At 32.7% G+C, this 21,774-nt stretch overlaps 1 long non-coding RNA gene across 2 annotated transcripts in view; it reads left to right on the forward strand.

The window, feature by feature from the left end:
* Nucleotides 1–14,745, forward strand: part of LOC143051921 (uncharacterized) — a 36,371-nt gene extending 21,626 nt beyond the window's left edge. For both annotated transcript variants that reach the window (XR_012970950.1, XR_012970949.1), the window contains exons 2-4: nucleotides 2,526–2,612; nucleotides 6,412–6,496; nucleotides 14,394–14,745. This is a non-coding gene — a long non-coding RNA (uncharacterized LOC143051921). The remainder of the gene's footprint in view (nucleotides 1–2,525; nucleotides 2,613–6,411; nucleotides 6,497–14,393) is intronic.
* The last annotated feature ends 7,029 nt before the right edge of the window (nucleotides 14,746–21,774 follow it).

The following is a 21,774-nucleotide window of genomic DNA, read 5'->3' on the forward strand; positions in this document are numbered from 1 at the left end:
ATATTGTCCGAAATGTTTTTCTTCTTGTTTAATTTCAAAAACTTTTTCTACTAGCAAATGAGAACTGGCAGAAGAAGTTATGTTAGATTTGTTAAGCTCTTGGCTGCATTTATAAGCATCTTTCAATAGACTGAATTCAGTTGTAAGATTTTCAAATCTATACCAGTATTTTACAATTGACTTTACAATATCATAATGTAAGCGGAAAAGATTGAAGTGGGGACCCCCTCTTAGGCAGTCTATAGGCCCCCTCTTATGAAAATTTCTAGATCCGCCATTGTTTTCTAGTTTAAAAATATGTGAATAGGTGTTGAAAATATTAAGCAATATATTAAGTCAACAAATTAAAAAGAAAATATGGTATACTGTATGATTGCCAACGAGACAAATCTAGTCTCTAGACAATAGACACAATTACATTAGAAATTAACAACTTTAGGTCACTGTATGGCCTTCAACAATGATAAAACCAGAAACTACTATAAGTTACAATAAGGAGGCTCGAGGGTACATGTATAAAAATTTAAGAGAAAAATAAACATTTATTTTTTCATTACAAAGGAGTAGATTCAGTAAGACCCCTTTTTGGCCCCAAAATATAGCAGTTTTACAAAATTGTGAAAATGTAATCCTTAAGCTATTTATTGGAAAGTAGCATGCTTCTGCTAAATAAATATAGGATGTTTTTGACAATACAATGCATATATCAGGTACTACATGTAGCATCATTAAGTTATGCTTAATTACTGAAATCTTCAAAATTTTAGATTTTTTGGTAAATTTTAGACGGTTTCTGTCTTAAATGAAAGTGTAAATTTTCCCCTTACATTATGATATTGTAATTATTCGTGTTCATTTATAATATTTAAATGTTAATTATACCCCATGCAACGAGTTGCGGAGGGTATAATGTTTTTGACCTGTTCGTCCGTCCGTCAGTCCTGTTTCTTGTCATCACAACTCCTTTCAAACCATGCATCAGAATTTCATGAAACCTTTTCAGATAATAAGGACATACTATGTAGTTGCGATTCAATTTTTTTTCTAGGAGTTGCGCCCCTTTGAACTTATTTACTTTAATGTACTACTGCAACAGTTTGTCATCGCAACTCCTCTCAAACCACACAACAGAATTTCACGAAACCTTTTCAGATAATAAGGACATACTATGTAGTTGTGCATATCGACGGGAAATTGGGATTCAATTTATTTTCTAGGAGTTACGCCCCTTTGAACTTATATTTACTTTAATGTACTACTGCAACAGTTTATCATCTCATCTACTCTCAAACCATACAACAAAATTTCATGAAACCTTTTCAGAAAATAAGGACATACTATGTAGTTGTGCATATCAACGGGAAATTGCGATTCAATTTTTTTCCTAGGAGTTACGCCCCTTTGAACTTATTTACTTCAATGTTCTACTGCAACAGTTTGTCATCTCATCTACTCTCAACCACACAACAGAATTTCACAAAACCTTTTCAGATAATAAGGACATACGATGTAGTTCTGCATATCGACTGGAAATTGTGATTCAATTTTTTTTCTAGGAGTTACGCCCCTTTGAACTTATTTGCTTCAATGTACTTCTGCAACAGTTTGTCATCTCAACTCCTCCGAAACCACACAACAGAATTTCATGAAATTTTGTAGATAATAAGGACATACTATTTAGATGTGCATATTGGCAGGAAATTAATTTTTCTTATACAATATTTTTTTCTTACACTAATTTAATTTCTCCAATGACAATGTGGGGACGTGGGGTGTGCTCACTAAGGTTCTTTAATTGTATTTAATGATAATACATAATATATATATATACATGTAAAGGTTGAGGATGAACACAGATGCGGCCACTTTCATTTTTTGACAAAAAAACATCAGAAAAGTGACATTTTTTGGCAAATTCAATAGATTTTTCATACGATAGCTTGAATCTGAGCGTTTTTAATGACTAAGTCAGTCAAAATCTTTCACATTAACTAATTGAATCAATTGAAATAGACAGTTAAGAGTTTAAAAAGTGTCCAAAATCTTTCGTTAGATGAATTTGAAATTTGAGGCCAAAATCGGAACCTTACCTACTCCTTTTATTTGTTACCTTAAGTAGTTGTTACTTTATCATATGGTACAAAAATAATTTAAAAAAATCAATTTTTGATGGCCTCAGATGAATTGTAAAATGTAGATATCATTAAAATTGCTCAAAATTATCTCCCTTTGGTATAAAAATGCCATTTTTGGAACTCATCCGTGACCTTTATTTTTTATTATTATTTTCAATTAAGCTGTTCTTAAACTAAACTATTGTAAAATTTGAGCGATTTCTGTAATTAAGTTCTCTTATTTCGGTATTACCTCTATTTCTGCTATTAGTTCAACAGAAAAAAGGTACCTTTACAAAAATGTATGCTTCTTTCGAAGGCAGGTTGTGAACGGTGACCCCATTTTTTTTTTTATTAAGTACAAGATTTAAGTACGTTTATCATTTTTACAGAAACAATTTTTCCTTGTAGATGTTGCAGATACATTCATACAAATGATGTTGAAGAAACAAAGAGAAAAGGAACTTGGACTGTACCAGTTTGTTTGCAGCTTTTAAGGTGAATTATACTTATTTAAATGTTTTGTAAAAATAAGAAGATGTGGTATGATTGTAAATGAAACAACTCTCCATGAGAGACCAGTGAGACAAAAATTAACAACCATAGGTAACTGTACATCCTTCAACAATGAGCTATACAACGTCAAGGACTTGAAATTACCAATGAACAACTTACATTGACTTAGGGCCTGATTTATTAACAAAACATTGAACGATAAACTGTTATGAGATACAGCAACAAACTACTGAATTACAAGCTCCTGAATTGAGACAGACACATGGAGTTTGTAAAACATTAAAAATGGTTGCTGGCACGAAACCCTCCTTCTAACTTATGACAGTGGTGCAACATTTCAACTAGCAAACTATAAAAATCATTTGAAAAGGGCTTAATTCTAAGATCAATACAAAGTTAAAGCACAATAAAAAATCCTAAAACAAAAACACATGAAATACACATCTGAGATTTATAGCAGTTACTGAAAGCATGTTCTAATAATCAATATTTTATCCTTGTCCTTACACAATGGGCTGAATTTCTCTTAAGGGCATACCGTACAGTTTTGATCCTGCATTTACAAGTTCGTGAAAATTTGCATATAGGCTATTTTTTACCTGATTAAATCAAATATGTAATAAAAAATATACCTTCATGTGCTACTTTTTGAGAAAAATAAGGTCGAAATTTTGTATATATATATTTGCTCAAAATTCAGATATGTGGCCGTATTTTCTTTTTTCGAAAAAAAGACATAATTTTTTTGTTATAAAAGATAAACACAAATTGTTTTTTGTTAAAGTCATATGAAACAATGAGTGGTGAAAAATAATGTTTGTCCAATTCTTGAACCAATGGATGTATACATTCATAAACTTAGTCCTATGTGCAGGATTTTATCATTATTTTCGCAAATATATCATATAATCGCCAATTTTTTTCTCTCTCTGTTTGTTATGATTGAACAAATATGGCTGCTCATTAAATGCCGTGATTTGAAGCTGAGTTTAACCGATTGTCACCTTATAGTAAACAAATCACAAAAAGCATGGGTATTGAGCACGTGTTTAACATGTATAATCAGATATTTGTTTATTTCAATGACAGATCCATGCGTATTGTGGTCACTGGATTTTTAAGAGGAGGGTTACCCTCGGGTCACTATGCATACTGAAAATATGTCGGCAAATTGCTTGTTGGCAGCAAGCAATTAAAAATAAGTACTCTTCTTCTAAATGTGGACAAATTAAAGAATTTTATTTTCATCAGAAAAAAGTATATGTACATAAGTTGTTTAATGAAAACTAACCATTTAGTTATAAAAAACATATGCATATTTTTTTTTAATTTGAGGTTTCTTATGACTTTAACTAATCAGTAATTTCTGTATTTTATAAGTATCTTAAAAAATTATGCATTTTTTATTCCGAATCGGAAATAACTCGTATTTATCAAATGTTCATGAATTGAGGAAAAATATGTCATTTTTGGCTTTATGTTTATCAAAATTAAAAAAAATCCTTTATTTACAGTTTTATAAAATTTGGGTCACATAATCTCCCTGCATTAATTGAAAGTCAAACAAATTGCTGTTTTGAAAAATGGGGTTCCATGAACTCGTTTTCAAATAAATTCAGTTTGAATGATAAAAATCAGTCGAAAAATGCATTTTTCTTTGGTATGTTAAAGTTTGATGTCGCGAAAATAACATTTTGCATTAGCAACGTCATTACCTCCTCTGTAACTGTATCGTATGCCCTTAAAAGCTAACCTAGACCTATAAATGAATGATTATAGCCATCACTTGATGTCATCTAAACAAATAACATATACAATGTAGATGGAGAGAAATTTTAGTTTAAGTCGCAAAAATGATCAACAAGAAAAGATCGTCAAATAAGTATCATGAATGGTTGAAATTGTCAATCAACTCCTAATTATTAGCTCACCTGGTCTAAAAGGCCATGTGAGCTTTTCTCATCAAATGGCGTCCGTCGTCGTCGTCTGTCGTTGTTAACAATTTTTCAAACATCTTCTCCTCTGAAACTACTGAATGGATTTGAATGAAACTTAACATGATTGTTCCTTAGTATATCCTGCACAAAATGTGCGCTTCGATTTTTGATCTGTCAAAAAACATGGCCACCGTTACTTAAAATAGAACATAGGGGTCAAATGCAGTTTCTGGCTTATATCTCAAAAACGAAAGCATTTAGAGCAAGTCTGACATGGCCAAAAATGTTCATTAGGTCAAGATCTATCATCCCTGAAATTTTCAGATGAATCAAACAAACCATTGTTGGGTTGCTGACACTTAATTGGTAATTTTAAGGAAATTTTGCAGTTTTTGGTCATTATCTTGAATAATATTATAGATAAAGATAAACTGTAAACAGCAAAAATGATCAGCAAAGTAAGATCTACAAATAAGTTAATATGACCAAAATTGTCAATGGACCCCTTAAGGGTTTATTGTCCTTTAATGACAATTTTTCACAATTTGTTTATCATATTTTCTAACTTTAAAAAATCTTCTCCTCTGAAACTGCTGAATGGATTTGGTTAAAACTTAACATGATTGTTCCTTAGATTATCCTGCACAAAGTGTGTGCTTTGATTTTTGATCCGTCAAAAAACATGGCCGTCGTTACTTAAAATAGAACATAGGGGTCAAATGCAGTTTTTGGCTTATATCTCAAAAACTAAAGCATTTAGAGCAAATCTGACATGGAGTAAAAATGTTCATTAGGTCAATATCTATCAGCCCTGAAATTTTCAGATGAATCAAACAACCAATTGTTGGGTTGCTGCCACTTAATTGATAAACAGCAAAAATGATCAGCAAAGTAAGATCTACAAATAAGTTAATATGACCAAAATTGTCAATTGACCCCTTAAGGGTTTATTGTCCTTCAATTTTGTGCGTCATATTTGCTAACTTAAAAAATCTTCTCCTCTAAAACTACTCAACTAAATTCAACCAAACTTCAACTGAATGATCAGTAGGGTGTATAAAATAAAGTTTGTGCTTTATTTTTTATTTCGTAAAAAAACATGGCCGTCATGGCTAAAAATAGATCACAGGGTAAAATGCAGTTTTTGGCTTATATCTCAAAAACTCCAGCATTTAGAGCAAATAAGACAAGATGTTAAAGTAATTATTAGGTCAAGGTCTACCTGTCCTGAAATTTTCAGCCGAATTGGGTAACTGGTTTTTCAGGTATAATGCCCCTGAATTGATGATTTTAAAGAAATTTTGCAGTTTTTGGTTATTATCTTGAATACTATTATAGATACAGATAAACTGTTTATAGCAAAAATGTTAAGCAAAGTAAAATCTACAAATAAGTCAATTTGACCAAAATTGTCAATTGACCCCTTAAGGAGTTATTGCCCTTTTAAGACTTTTTTCACAATTTGTTCATCATGTTCACTTACTTTAAAAAATCTTCTCCTTTGAAACTGCTGTATCAATTTCAGCCAAACTTAGGCTAAATGAGTTTCAGAGTATCTAGTATAAATTTTATATTTCATTTCCTTGTATGTCAAGAAACATAGCTCCTATGGCTAAAATAGAACATAGGAGAAAATGATTTTTTTTTTTGCTTTTGAAGAAAATAGGACAATTCAAAGAACATTTAAATAAATTGAAAAGCCAAAATAATCATTGATGAGAGATTTAACCAAAAAAATTAAGGTGAGCGATTCAGGCTCTTGAGAGCCTCTTGTTTAATAAATTAGCCACAGAGACTCTCAGAGTTTTTTGTAAGGTCTAGTTTTAATTAGGATTTTATTGTAGATAAAGGAGGTAAATTTCCTCTGTTGACAAAAAAATGGTTGAGGAGTCCGAAAGTTTGACTGAAGACTTAAGATATCAAATGAAGGTAAACATAAATTTAAAGTAATGTTTATATTTGTATTAATACATGTACCTCGAGTATGCATCAAAGATGTATTGGGTAAGATGGTAATAACTGTATGTGAAACAATAAAATTTGTTTAAAGTGGGCAGTACATGTATATTAAAACACACCATCAACATTAGCACAACTAAAAATGCAATCATAAAAGCATCTGCAAAGTTTCATAGAAATCTGTGAAAGTATGACACAGTATCCATGGTATCAGTTATTTGATGTCCATGTCATTCAAGGTGGATATTGTGTCATTGGCAATAGACAAATTTCCTATTTACATGTACCCACTTTAATCGGAACAAATTTGAGGGAAGTTAACTGTTTAATGCATATGCCATTATGTTTTCTATACATGACTAAATCATCAGAAAACAGTAAACCTTCCGCCAAAATTGCACCATTTATATTTTTGAATTTACTTCTTTCGGGTGTTTGTAGTGACAGAGTACCAAGATGTCTTACCACAGAGAAGGTATTAAAACCTGTTGAAAAAACATAGAATCCGAGTCAAAAGTTGATAATGTGAAAATAGACTAAATATACCACATCATCTTATTGTCGAGCCTGCAACTTTTGTTGCAGAAAGCTCGACATATATATAATGTTCTGGGGGCCAGCAGCGGAGTTAGCTGAATTCTTAAAAGCTTTATATTTTAGAAGGATGAAGACCTGGAAGCTTCATACTTTGAATATATACCAAAATGCCTCAGGTTACCAAGTTTCTCTCAGTCACATGTCTTATGTCCTTGACCTAATTTTCATGGTGGAGTGTCTACTTGAAAAAAAAGTTAAGATTTTTATACGACTGCAAAAATTCAAAATTTTGGTCGTATATTGGTATGAGGTTGGCGTCGTTGTCGTTGTCATCCGAAGACATTTGGTTTTCACACTATAACTAGTATAAGTAAATAGAAACCTATGAAATTTAAACACAAGGTTAAAGACTAGAAAAGGAAGTTTCAAATTGATTTTGGGAGTTTTGGTCCCAACAGATTAGGAGTTAGGGGCCAAAAAGGGCCCAAATAAGCATTTTTCTTGGTTTTTGCACAATAACTTTAATAGTATAAGTGAATAGAAATCTATGAAATTTTAACACAAAGTTTATGACCACAAAAGGAAGGTTGTTAATTATTTTGGGAGTTTTGGTCCCAAACAGTTAAGGAATGAGGGTCCAAAGGGTCCAAAATTAAACTTTGTTTGATTTCATCAAAAAATGAATTATTTGGGTTCTTGTATAAATGTCAAATCTAACCGTGTATTTAGGGTGCAATCAACAGTTTTTTTCTATGACGTCATATTTTGAGGGACCATCTATGATTGACCCTTAGTGGTGTTAATGTTAATGAAGATACTTGTATAAAACTAGATATCATTAGAATCAGAATTTTCTCTAGTTTATAATGAAATAAAAATAAATTGTACTTTTAATAGTACCAAAAAGTTTTATCCAGAGAAAATGGGAAAAACATTGCCTAATCTATGCATAAAAAACAAGAAATCAGGCCATGTGCACACCCATGCAGACATGATACATGCACATTTTTCATATTCAAAACAGTATGAATTTCATAGGTTTTTACCTGGTCTTTCTAAAAATTTATGCTTCAGGCTACGTTTGCCTGCTTCGAAAAGAGATACAGTGGGTGCAAATAAGTTTTGCACTTTTCACTGCCAAAAAACAGGATGTTTACAGTTTGTCTCCCCTAAAAACATGTGTATTTAATCTAATTTTTAAAAATTATTTTAATCATTCAACCTGTTTTAATTGAAGCTAATTAACTTAATTTTACAATTAAATATAAAAAACATGATACTTTTTTACCAATTATGTTGATAAAAAGGGACTTCCCTCCAAGTCTATTTTTAGTCGGGGGAATTACCCCTAGTTTTTTTAGCTCACCTGGCACGAAGGGCCAAGTGAGCTTTTCTCATCACTTGGCGTCCGGCGTCCGTCGTCCGTCGTCCGTCGTCGTTAACTTTTACAAAAATCTTCTCCTCTGAAACTACTGGCCCAAATCAAACCAAACTTGGCCACAATCATCATTGGGGTATCTAGTTTAAAAAATGTGTGGCGTGACCCGGTCAACCAACCAAGATGGCCGCCACGGCTAAAAATAGAACATAGGGGTAAAATGCAGTTTTTGGCTTATAACTAAAAAACCAAAGCATTTAGAGCAAATCTGACATGGGGTAAATATGTTTATCAGGTCAAGATCTATCTGCCCTGAAATTTTCAGATGAATCGGTCAATCGGTTGTTGGGTTGCTGCCCCTGAATTGGTAATTTTGAGGAAATTTTGCTGTTTTTGGTTATTATCTTGAATATTATTATAGATAGAGATAAACTGTAAACAGCAATAATGTTCAGCAAAGTAAGATCTACAAATAAGTCAACATGACCAAAATGGTCAGTTGACCCGTTTAGGAGTTATTGCCCTTTATAGTCAATTTTTAACCATTTTTCGTAAATTAAAGTAATCTTTTACAAAAATCTTCTCCTCTGAAACTACTGGGCCAAATTAATCCAAACTTGGCCACAATCATCTTTGGGGTATTTAGTTTAAAAAATGTGTGGCGTGACCTGGTCAACCAACCAAGATGGCCGCCACCGCTAAAAATAGAACATAGGGGTAAAATGCAGTTTTTGGCTTATAACTCAAAAACCAAAGCATTTTGAGGAAATCTGACATGGGATAAAAATGTTTATCAGGTCAAGATCTATCTGCCCTGAAATTTTCAGATGAATCGGTCAATCGGTTGTTGGGTTGCTGCCCCTGAATTGGTAATTTTGAGGAAATTTTGCTGTTTTTGGTTATTATCTTGAATATTATTATAGATAGAGATAAACTGTAAACAGCAATAATGTTCAGCAAAGTAAGATCTACAAATAAGTCAACATGACCAAAATGGTCAGTTGACCCGTTTAGGAGTTATTGCCCTTTATAGTCAATTTTTAACCATTTTTCGTAAATTAAAGTAATCTTTTACAAAAATCTTCTCCTCTGAAACTACTGGGCCAAATTAATCCAAACTTGGCCACAATCATCTTTGGGGTATTTAGTTTAAAAAATGTGTGGCGTGACCTGGTCAACCAACCAAGATGGCCGCCACCGCTAAAAATAGAACATAGGGGTAAAATGCAGTTTTTGGCTTATAACTCAAAAACCAAAGCATTTTGAGGAAATCTGACATGGGATAAAAATGTTTATCAGGTCAAGATCTATCTGCCCTGAAATTTTCAGATGAATCGGTCAATCGGTTGTTGGGTTGCTGCCCCTGAATTGGTAATTTTGAGGAAATTTTGCTGTTTTTGGTTATTATCTTGAATATTATTATAGATAGAGATAAATTGTAAACAGCAATAATGTTCAGCAAAGTAAGATCTACAAATAAGTCAACATGACCAAAATGGTCAGTTGACCCGTTTAGGAGTTATTGCCCTTTATAGTCAATCTTTAACCATTTTTCATAAATCTAAGTAATCTTTTACAAAATCTCCACTGAAACTACTAGGCCACAATCATCTTTGGGGTATCTAGTTTGAAAAATGTGTCCGATGACCTGGCCATTCAACCAAGATGGCCGCCACGGCTAAAAATAGAACATAGGGGTAAAATGCAGTTTTTGGCTTATAACTATGAAACCAAAGCATCTAGAGCAAATCTGACAAGAAGTTAAATTGTTAATCAAGTCAATATCTATCTGCCCTGAATTTTTCAGATGAATTGGACAACTGGTTGTTGGGTTGCTGCCCTCCAATTGGTAATTTTTAAAGAAATTTTGCCGTTTTTGGTTATCTTGAATACTATTATAGATAGCGATAAACTGTAAACAGCAATAATGTTCAGCAAAGTAAGATCTACAAATAAGTCAACATGACCTAAATGGTCAATTGACCCCTTAAGGAGTTATTGTCCTTTATAGTCAATTTTTAACAATTTTCATTAATTTGGTAAATTTATGTAAATTTTTACCAAATATAGTTCTCTGTTACTAATGGGCAAAGTTCATTATAGATATAATTGTAAGAAGCAAAATCGTTCAGTAAAGTAAGAACTTCAAACACATCACCATCACCAAAATAGAATTTTGTCATGAATCCATTTGTGTCCTTTGTTTAATATGCACATAGACCAAGGTGAGCGACACAGGCTCTTTAGAGCCTCTAGTTATACGAAACTGTTTATAGCACCCTTAGATTTTTTATTTTTGGTCCTGTTTTCAAATTGGTCTACATTAAGGTACAAAGGGTCCAAAATTAAACTTTGTTTGATTTTAACAAAAGTTGAATTCTTGGACTTCTTTGATGCTGAATCTAAACATGTACTTAGATTTTTGATTATGGACTGTTGGTCCAAATCGGGGTTCAAATTAAACTTTGTTTGATTTCAACAAAAATGGGGTTCTTTAATATGCTGAATCTAACCGTGTATTTAGATTTTTAATATTTGGGCCCGGTTATCAAATTGATTCACATTGACATGCTTGAGGTCTAAAGGGTCTAAAATTGCACATTATTTGATTTCATCAAAAATTGAATTCTTGGGGTTCTATGATCATGATGATATGCTGAATCTAACCATGTATTTATATTTTGGATGTTTGACCATAATAGGTAAATGTCCAATTTAAAATTTATAATTTTTTTTCTCGCCTTGACGGAGTAAAAAAATGAGACGGCGGCAGCATCAACAATGTATTAGTTTGTGATTAGGTCAATTTATGGTGAACCACTAGTGGTAGGTCAATGATATTTGGTATGCAGTTGTATAAGCATTGGCATATCTCATTTTCATGGAGATTTTTTGACTCCGCCTCCTTAGTCATGGTCTATAGACTTTGATAATTTTGCTGAGTTAATATGTATTAGTTTGTGATAAGGTCAGTTCGAGGGGAACCATTAGTGGTAGGCCAATGTTAATTGGTGTTCAGTTTTATAAACATTAGCACATGTCATTTCCATGGAGAATATTTGGCCCTGCCCCCTCAGTCATGGTCTATTGACTTTGAAACTTTTGCTTAGTTTACATGTATTAGTTTGTGATAATATCAGTTTAGGATGAACTGCTAATGTTAAGTCAATGATATTTGGTATGCAAATTTATTGTCATTTGAAAGTGTTGTTTTCATGGAGATTATATAGCCCCACCCCTGATCATGGTTCATTGACTTTGAAACTTTTACATAGTTTAAAAGTTAATGTTTGTGTTTAGGTTCATTTAAAGGGAACTACTTATTATGAGTCTATGGTAATTGGTATGCAGTTTTATTATATTTATCATTGGCACATCTCATTCCATGGAGATTGTTTAGCCATGTACCTTCAGTCATTGTTCATAGACTTTGAATATTTGCATAACTTACATGTTAAAATATTGCTATTTAATTTCAACATTGCATTATCAAAATTACATGAATATTTGCATAACTTACATGTTAAAATATTGCTATTTAATTTCAACATTGCATAATCAAAATTACATGAATATTTGCATAACTTACATGTTAAAATATTGCTATTTAATTTCAACATTGCATAATCAAAATTACAAAAAGGGAATACATATCTCTGTGATAACAGTTTATTAAGTGTAAGTTCTTAGACCACATTCATTCTGTGTCAGAAACCTATCTTGTGTCAAGTATTTAATCACAATCCAAATTCAGAGCTGTATCAAGCTTAAATGTTGTGTCCATACTTGCCCAACTGTTCAGGGTTCGACCTCTGTGGTCCTATAAAGCTGTGCCCTGCGGAGCATCTGGTTTGTAAAGTGAAATTCTCTCTTATTATAAGTAATAGGATAACTATATTTGGTATGTGAGTCCCTTGCAAGGTCCTCATGGCTGTCATACAGTTTTCACTTGACCTCGACCTCCTTTCATGGATCAGTGAACAAGGTTAGGTTTTGGTGGTCAACATACCTGCCAACTTTTCAAAATGCTCATGGGGGTTTTGCGTGCAAGATGGCTGTCATAGTCATAAAAAACCTTCAAGGGGGCCTTCAAATACATTTTAATGTTGTTTTTTGGCTTCTTCATATTTTTATTATGCTTAAAGTCATCGTAAAACTAATTGTTTTGTTTAAAATTGTAAACCAAATTGCTCTTTCAAAATTTGAATTTGGGAGCCTCCATGGGGGAAATCCCCCGCAAATAGTGACAGTTGGCAGGTATGGGTCAAGTCCATATCTCAGATACTAAAAGCAATATGTCTAGTATATTTGGTGTATGGAGGACTGTAAGGTGTACATGTCCAACTGGCAGGTGTCATCTGACCTTGACCTCATTTCCATGGTTCAGTGATTATGGTTGAGTTTTTGTGTTTTTTTTTCTGTTTTTCATATACTATTTGCAATAGGTCTAATATATTTGGTGTATGGAAATAATAACAGAATGATTGTTAGGTGTACATTTCTAGCTGGTATGTGTCATCTGCCCTTGACCTCATTTTCAAGGTCAGTGGTCAAAGTTAAGTTTTTGTCTTTTTATCTAATACTATATGCAATAAGTCTACTGCTATAATAACTATATTAGGTGTATGGAAATATATTAGTTGTATGGAAGAATTATTAGCTGTATAGATGTGTGCCTTGTATGGTTCATCTCACCTTGCCTGTCCTTGGCCTCATTTTCATGGTTTAGTGGTCAATTTTTAGTTTTTTTGGTTAATGTTAAGGTTATGTTTCAATTGTAATAAAGCTTTATTTTAAGGACTACAAAAGAAGGCGAGACATTTCAGCGTGTGCACTCTTGGTTTTATATTAAACCCTAGAAAGAAGCTACAGATTAATGTTAACTGCAAAAATACTAAAATCCTTTATTAATTAGATCATGTAGATACAGGAAATGAAAATATTTTGAAATTTTTTATCATAAAAATGGTTATGTTATATATTCAAGTTTCACTAAATTCCAAGAACGGTTTCCACAAATAACAATGACTGATTTTCAAAATGATCATCATGTAAAAATGAAGAGATGTGCTAAGATTGCCCATGAAAACTATCTTTATGAACAATGACAGTTCAGTGGTTTGCTTTCAGCCTTTAGCAAAAATAACTACCATATATATTGTAATAAGCTATAAATAAAAGCCCCCCCCCCCCCATTGTAAAATGTTAAACAATTAAAAAGTAAAAAACAGCGTCCTGATCTTTATAAGTTCGAAGAATAAAATTGAGTCATATTATGGTATGATGTTGTTGTTAGCGATGTATGTCGACACATATGGTTTACCGATAATTATATAGTTTAAGCGAATGGATATCCATGAAATTTTACACAAGGTTTAATACCAAAAAGGAAGGTTGGGTTGATTTTTGGGGTGATGGAACCAACAGTTTAGAAATTAGGGGCAAAAAAGAAGCATTTTTGTAGTTTCCAGACATTAACTTGTGTGCCAGTGTACTAATCTCTCTGAAATTGTTCTTCAAGGTTCCATATCACAAAGGGTAGACTGGAATTGTTTAAAGGGGTAATTGCCTCAAACGTTCAGGAAATAGGGGGTCAAAAACAAGCATTTTTCTAATTTCCAGACAATATTTTGTGTTTAAGTGTATGGATTTCTTTAAAATTGTACTGCAAAGTACCATACCACAAAGGAAAAGGCTGGGATTAAGTTTTGGGGTAATTACTGAAAGGGGGTTGAAAAAAATTGGGGGAGGGGTATTTTTTTCTCCTCATAATTTTGATCAAAATCCAAATACAGACAGTCTATCAAGCTTGAATATTGTGTCCAAACATGCACCAACTGGTCAGTCAAATAACAAGGCTGCGCTGCACATCATTTTCTTAATCATATTAATCTGACATGTTAAAGTTTGTACATTATGAAGTTACTAACCTGTTGATTTTGTGTATTTCAGATTATTATTGAAAAAAGAGCACTTTGAAGTACTAGGAGAATTTGAAAACATCTTGGTGAAATAGTCTGACTGATTATGACAGAACATCAAAAGAAATGACGAAAAATTACACAGCTTATCAAAATAGTACTACTAGAAACTAAAAGCTACTTGCAATTTTCACTGGTTTTGAGATCAGTAACAGTCTGACAAGGAAAGAATTTAATGAACATGATTATGATGCCTCTTGATAAATATAAAAACATATTGACTGTAAAATAATTACCAGTTACCAATTATATCTGTTGTTTACAAAATTTGTTATTTGGAAATATCTGTTGAATGTTTTGAAATTAAAATGTGTTAACTTAAATGATTTAAGAATTGAAGTCTTTAAATGATACAAAAGCAAGGATACATGGAATGATTGCAATTGAGACAACTACTAGCCCTGCATAATAGGGCACTGATGTAAACAAGTAAGGTCACCTGAAGTCTTCAACAATAAGCAAAAGCCTTAATTTAAACATCGTTATACATGGGCTTATTAAGTCCCAAGATAATGGTATCTACATCATTTGCTGTCAAATTTTTGTTTGTATGTTTCTGATGAAGGTTAATTAAAATAAGCCCAGCACACTTAATTTGTGAACTGTTTTCTTTTAATTTCAAAAGAGAAAGCTAATAGACAAATTTAAGCAAAAAACAAAAAAAAAAAGGAAATCCATTTAATATGGCAGACAGCAACCAAACACAACCAGTTGACATAATGAACATGTTTTTGAATGCTCAAACTGCACTATAACATTAGACACAAAAACATCTTATATAATGCTGGATTACACAAAAGTGTTTAAATCATCTGCTCTTCTCTGGTGTTTAAAAATTGTACAGATTTGGTGTCACAATATCTCAGTAACATGGGTTAGAATTCCGGCATGGGAAGAACAAAAAAATTGCGAAAGCAAACTTACAGATCTTACATTTTTGGGTTGATGTTTTGACGACTTGCATGTACATGTACAATATATACAAAAAGTTAGCTGCTATTGAGACAAAGGCAAAAATCATAGTGCAACAAATAAATTTGAGAAAGGAAATGGTGAATATGTCAAAGCAACAACCACCCGACCATAGAGCAAACAACAGCCGAAGGCAACCAATGGGTCTTCAATGTAGCGAGAATTCCCGCACCCGTAGGTGTCCTTCAGCTGGCCCCTAAAATATGCATAATAGTACAGTGATAACGGATGTCATACTAAACTCCGAATTATACACAAGAAACTAAAATTTAAAATCATACAAGACTAACAAAGGCCAGAGGCTCCTGACTTGGGACAGGCGCAAAATTGTGGCGGGGTTAAACATGTTTATGAGATCTCAACCCTCCCCCTATACCTCTAGCCAATGTAGAAAAGTAAAAGAATAACAATACGCACATTAAAATTCAGTTCAAGAGAAGTCCGAGTCTGATGTCAAAAGATGTAACAAAAGAAAATAAATAAAATGACAATAATACATAAATAACAACAGACTACTAGCAGTTAACTGACATGCCAGCTCCAGACCTCAATTAAACTGATTAAACATGTTTATTACAGATATAATAACAATAAACTAAAATAACACTTACCACTACTAAATGATTAGGAACTTTCAGGAACTAATTGCAGCTACGGTCCAGGTTATGTTAAACAAATTTTCAGCTCCAACTGATCTGTTCAGTGAAGAGTTTTTATCATTTAAATAAAATGTGAACACATTCTAATCTTTTGGCAGACGTGAATATTCTCATGTGGCATTTATACCTATATGCAAGGGTACCTATATCTGGTGGTGATGATACACAGTGATAATTAACCATTTTTTTCTTCTTTTTGTTTAATTTTGAAAAAAAAAAATGGAATTTAAACTTTTTTCAGCATTTTGGAAAAAAATAATTTTGTTAATTTTTCATGTTTTTTTCATTTATTTTAAAAGATTTTATTTTTTTTTATTTTTGAAAAATTTAATTTTTTTGAAATATTTTGCATTTATAAATTTTTTAAACTTTAAAAAAGTTAATTTTAGTTGCCTTCGTCCATGCAAGCTTGGACTAAGTTAGCCTTGGTTGCCTTCGTCCATGCATGCATGGACTAAGTCTGATGTGTTAGTCCATGCAAGCATGGACTAAGTTAGGGTTAGTTGCCTTAGTGCATGCATGCATGGACTAAGTCTGTTGTGTTAGTCCATGCATGCATGGACTAAGTTAACGTTAGTTACCTTCGTCCATGCATGCATGGAGTAAGCTTAGTTTCTAAGTTTTCATGTTTACAAATCATGAAAAGGTTTAGCCATACTATCAAGTTTTGCAATTTATTTCCTAAGGTAAGTTATAATGCACAATATGTATGTAAAACATAATTAATAGGTTGAATATGAAAAAAACCAACTAAACAGAAAAAAAGGTAATTACATCAAATTAAAAAATAATTAAACTAACACCACGAAATTAAGAGGTAAGAAGAAATGGAGGTTTTCTAGAATTGATGTTGATTTCCAGTTTTATTTAATACCTTGTTTATTGTCTTAAAAGCAAATATGGCAAGTGGTTAAAATGCTAATGAGACAGCTTTTATGGCCACCAGATGTCATTGTTACCTTGATTAAAAACTCCTTTTTAGCTCACCTGACCTGACTCATCACTTGGTTTCGTCGTCCATAAACTTTTACAAAAAATCTTCTCTGAAACTACTGTGCCAAATTTAACCAAACTTAGCCAAAATCATCATTGCGGTATCTAATTTAAAAAATGTGTGGTTAGACCCGGTCAACCAACCGAGATGGCCACTATGGCCAAAAATAGAACATACAGGTAAAATATAGATTTTGGCTTATAACTCTGAAACCAAAGCATTTATAGCAAATCTGACAAAGGGTGAAATTGTCTCTCAATGAAGATCTATTTGCCCAGGAATTTTCAGACAAATCTGACAACCCGTTGATGGATTGCTGTCCCCAAATTAGTAATTTGAAGGAAATTTTGCAGAGTTTGGTTATTATCTTAAATATTATTATAGATAGAGATAAACTGTAAAACAGCAATAATGTTCTGCAAAGTAAGATCTACAAATAAGTCAATATGACCAAAATTTTAAGTTGACCCCTTAAAGAGTTATTGCCCTTTATAGTCAATTTCTAACAATTTTCACAATTTTTTATATTTTTTGTTCATTTTTAAAAAATATTTTCAACTGTAAATACTGGGCCATGTTTATTATAGATAGAGCTTATTGTAGCACCAAGAATGTTCAGTAAAGAAAGATCTACAAACGCATCCCCATCATCAAAAACACAATTTTGTCATTTTATATGTGTCCGTTGTTTAATATGCACATAGACCGTCCAAGGTGAGCGACACAGGCTCTTGAGAGTCTCTAGGTCATTAATACAGGTAGATAACTTTATTATGTTTATACTGAAAAATAATTTTGCTTGGAGGGAGAATTTTAAAAAAGTTCTGTCTTCAAAAGAGTTGACATGTTACTATGTACATTAACCATTATGTTACTTGATGTTCTAGCAATACACACAGAACGGAGACTAGTCAATCTTTGTGAATTATTTTTCATAGGATAGGAGTAATTGAATATGTGTATATAATCAATAATTAAAAATAGTTTTATTTACATTAAAAAGGAAAAGTTCTTATGTCTTAAAAATGCATTTCATGGCGAGGTACAGAAAATATACTGTAAACAGCAGACTATAGATATAGGTGAACTAGGCACAAGAGAACTCTAAATCTTAAATACTACAAACCACCTCTGTTCTATGGAAGATAATGATATAACTGGACTAGAAATACACACAACCTGTAATTAACTGCCTTTACAGCGCTTTCGCGCTTTGATTTAAAGTAAGTCAACATGATGAACAAATTGTGAAAAAAGTCTTTAAAGGGCAATAACTCCTTAAGGGGTCAATTGACAATTTTGGTCAGATAGACTTATTTGTAGAACTTACTTTGCTGAAAATTATTGCTCACTTTAAAGTTTATCTCTATCTATAATAATATTCAAGATAATAACCAAAAACAGCAAAATTTCCTTAAAACTATCAATTCAGGGGCAGCAACCAAACAACAGGTTGTCTGATTCATCTGAAAATTTCAGGGCAGATAGATCTTGACCTGATAAACAATATTACCCCATGTCAGATTTTCTCTAAATGCTTTGTTTTTTGAGTTATAAGCCAAAAACTGCATTTGACCCCTATGTTCTATTTTTAGCAATGGCGACCATGTTTGTTGATAGATCAAAACCTCGGATACAATTTATAAACTAGATACCCTAAGGAACATTCAGTTTAAGTTTGGAAGTATTTGGCCCAGTAGTTTCAGAGGAGAAGATTACTGAAATAGTTTACGACGACAGACGACGGTCGACGACGGACGCCAAGAGATGGCATAAGCTCACTTGGCCCTTCGGGCCAGGTGAGCTAAAAACTTGGTTATTTAAAGTGTTGAAAACAATGAGGATAAAAACATCTGTTTTGCTGTTTACGGGTACGGTAGCTGCATGTGCAGATAAAAACTTATCGAGTCGATATTTATTGATTAAACTCAGGTGATACCTGAATAATGTTCAACTAGTTCTATTTTACCAAATTAAATCACAAAAAAATAAAGTGTTTTTTTGATTTCAATTTCAATTTGGTGTTGCAATACTTTTTTCCAGGTGTATATAATATATACAAAATGATGTGTGTATAGACTATAACTATGTACTGTGGTTTCTGTTTTGATGTAATTCCTGTTTTTGAAAGTTACTGTTATTATTTGGTTGCAGTGTAATGATTTTAGTTTTACTTACTTTGGAAAATGCATCATATACATCCAAGGCCTTGCGCTGAAGTCCGACACTTATCCCAGCTAACGCAGAAAGACCCTGGTAGATGATCATTAACACAATGATAAAGCCGAATTAAGTTATTGCGTTCAAAAGAGAAACCGCATCATGCTTTGTGTTGTTATCCAAGAGATCATCATACAAGTTGAGATCATATTTGTCTTTATGTAGGCCGTAAGAAATAAAATCTAAAGACTCTACTACAAACAAATAAGAGTCGAAGAAATGAGAATATGCATAATGTCTTTCTGCCCATCGTGTTTTGCAAAGATCTAACAGAGGCTTTCTCTTCGTTTGTTGACGAAAAGGATTGTTCAATGATACTTTCCAGTACTCCTTGACGTTTTGGGCTGTATCTGTAGAACAGACAGACTTTTCATTTTTGTGACAGTATGGGCTACATCTTTTTGTTTACATCAAATTACCAAGGGCCATGGCTGTTTTATCTGGTGTATGGCACTAAAGGTGCTTGTTCACGTATACATCTCTGTAGTGCACAGTGATCACTTGACATGTTGGCCGCTCCGGCAAAAAGAGTTGACACCAATGGTAATAAATGCAATTACCAAGAACTATTCCTACATGTTGGCACACAATCGATTTTCTCCAAAAGAAAAAGAATTCAGAGAGATGATCGATCATATGTATGGGAAACAAAAAAACTGTTATAAAATGGTGTGGTTTTTTAAAAGACAGCGTCATACAGGCACAAATTTACCATTCATAAAGGACTTGAAATCTAAAAAGTCTCAAAGCTGATCTGGAGAAAGTGTTTCCGGGAAAAATAAAGGGCCAATCAAAGAAACTATCAAAACTTGCCAGTTCCCAAGCAAATGAGAGCTTTAACCATACAGTCTCGACCAAGGCAGCAAATAATACACATTATTCGGGCTCCTCCAGTTTAAGTTATCGTTTCAGTATTACAAAATAATGAGGTTTATGGTTACGCGTCAATATTAAATATTTGCAAATTAAAATTTTATGTGTTTTTTTCATACAATAGTTATTCCGATGTATATTAATGAATACAAATAAAGCAAATGACAAAAAAATATTCAAAATCCAGATTTTCCCTTGATAGTTTTTAATTTTGAAGGAGAAAAAATGATTATTTGCATCACAGACTCAATGAAATAACTTTATATACAAACTTTGAAGGTCAAAAAATTATTCCTGATATTGTTTGTTTGCAATTTTACTTCAACTTTGAATCAGCAAACGACATGATGAGATAACGAGCCGAGTGCGTTAAATTTAGCTCTAATGTCATAATAGAATTAAAGACACTTGTAAAAGTGGAGCTCCCAAGCTTTACATACAAGCGGATGTTTAGTAAAACTTTATCGAAAGCGGCTTCTTGATCTCAGAGATAGGGAACCTTCTCTCTGTTTCTGGGAGTACAATATCGCTAGAATAGACGATCCCTAATTTCTGAACTGCTACTTCGCATAGCCGAAGTGTGTGTGAAAACGGCAGACGATGACCCCACAGCATACGTAGGTGCTCCATTTTCAACGTTAGGTGTATTGAACATATTTTCCCGAATTTATTTCTGAATCTGTGCTAATCGCCAATTGTTTGCAAACCAAGCCTGCTTTATTCGGAATCAGATACACTCTGTATCATACGTTCATCTATTCTTTCTTTTTTTAAAATTATAGGTGTAGGTGTTCTGCATAAATGAAATGCCGCCAAAACATTATTTTATGTCTACCTGTGCGAATTTCAAACGCGCAATTTAACACCAGTATTGAAAACCTTTCATTCTTTAAGGGTGGATTCTACATAGAAAAATAAAATCCGATGATACATGCAAAATTAGGATGATAAATTTGATGGATGTATGTTAGTGCTTCTTCGCAACATTTGTCGTTTTTAAGCGATTAAGATGATAACACAATGTTTACAATTGACTTAGTATTATTGTGTTTTTACTTTTTAGAAAACATTTCATAAAAAAAAATCGGTTTTAATAATTAAAAATAAGTAAAATGTTACCAGACATAGAGTTTCAAACAACTGAACTACTTAACAGAGTCCAGCCAACTCTTGATTTAAAAAAAATATAATCAGAAATAATGTTGTCGTTCTTTGTATTGTAGTGATCCCGAGTTAAATATGACGCTTACCCAAGAAGCTGATTGGCCTTTGGTTTTTCTGTAAGTCTAGCTGAATTCGTTACCGGAAAAAGAGAAAGAAGGCATCATGGGATCGTACAACTAATCTGCTTAGCAGGGTGATATCGTCGAAGAGAAAAACGTAACCAGCTTAAAAGGGATAATAGTAATATTATCAAACCTATCTTTGGATAAAAGAGGGACGAAAGACACCAAAGGGACAGTCAAACTCGTAAATCCAAAACAAACTGACAACGCCATGGCTAAAAATGAAAAAGACAAACAGAAAAACAATAGTACACATGACACAACATAGAAAACTAAAGAATAAACAACACGAACCCCACCAAAAACTAGGGGTGATCTCAGGTGCTCCGGAAGGGTAAGCAGATCCTG

This window comes from Mytilus galloprovincialis, chromosome 11, assembly GCF_965363235.1.
Source record: "Mytilus galloprovincialis chromosome 11, xbMytGall1.hap1.1, whole genome shotgun sequence".
Classification (NCBI taxonomy): Eukaryota; Metazoa; Mollusca; class Bivalvia; order Mytilida; family Mytilidae; genus Mytilus; species Mytilus galloprovincialis.